Raw genomic sequence first — 366 nt, 5'->3', positions numbered from 1 at the left:
CATATGTGTGCATGTGATATTCAATAGACTTCCTCTTATTGTTTTTATTTAACCATACGGAGGGCAAAAGATACAGAAAAGATAATATATACTGGTATGTATTTTTTTTTTCTTATAAATATGTATTCATAATCTTAAAAGTTCCTCAATATCAATAGTTTGCTTCTTTTAACATTTATCATTCAACATCACACCATAACAAACAAAAAATTAACTATTTTACTGACTAAAAGAATACAGATGAAAATTTTGGTCCATTTGTTAATATTTCCCCTATGGGCTAAATTCATACCAAATACCATAAAAAAAATGGAATACAGTATTGCAAATGGCATGACAAGCACGTTATAGACTGCACATGTAGGT

The 366-nt window shown here is 28.1% G+C and overlaps 1 protein-coding gene across 1 annotated transcript in view; it reads right to left on the bottom strand.

The window, feature by feature from the left end:
* Positions 1 to 82: 82 nt before the first annotated feature.
* Positions 83 to 366, bottom strand: part of LOC119593411 — a gene marked incomplete in the record, with an annotated part of 49,183 nt that continues 48,899 nt past the window's right edge. Inside the window, 1 exon segment of the mRNA XM_037942341.1 lies at positions 83 to 366.

The sequence above is a fragment of the Penaeus monodon genome, chromosome 32, assembly GCF_015228065.2.
Source record: "Penaeus monodon isolate SGIC_2016 chromosome 32, NSTDA_Pmon_1, whole genome shotgun sequence".
Taxonomy (NCBI): domain Eukaryota; kingdom Metazoa; phylum Arthropoda; class Malacostraca; order Decapoda; family Penaeidae; genus Penaeus; species Penaeus monodon.
The sequence above is the reverse complement of the archived record's forward strand: the minus strand, read 5'-3'. Positions and strand labels throughout refer to the sequence as shown.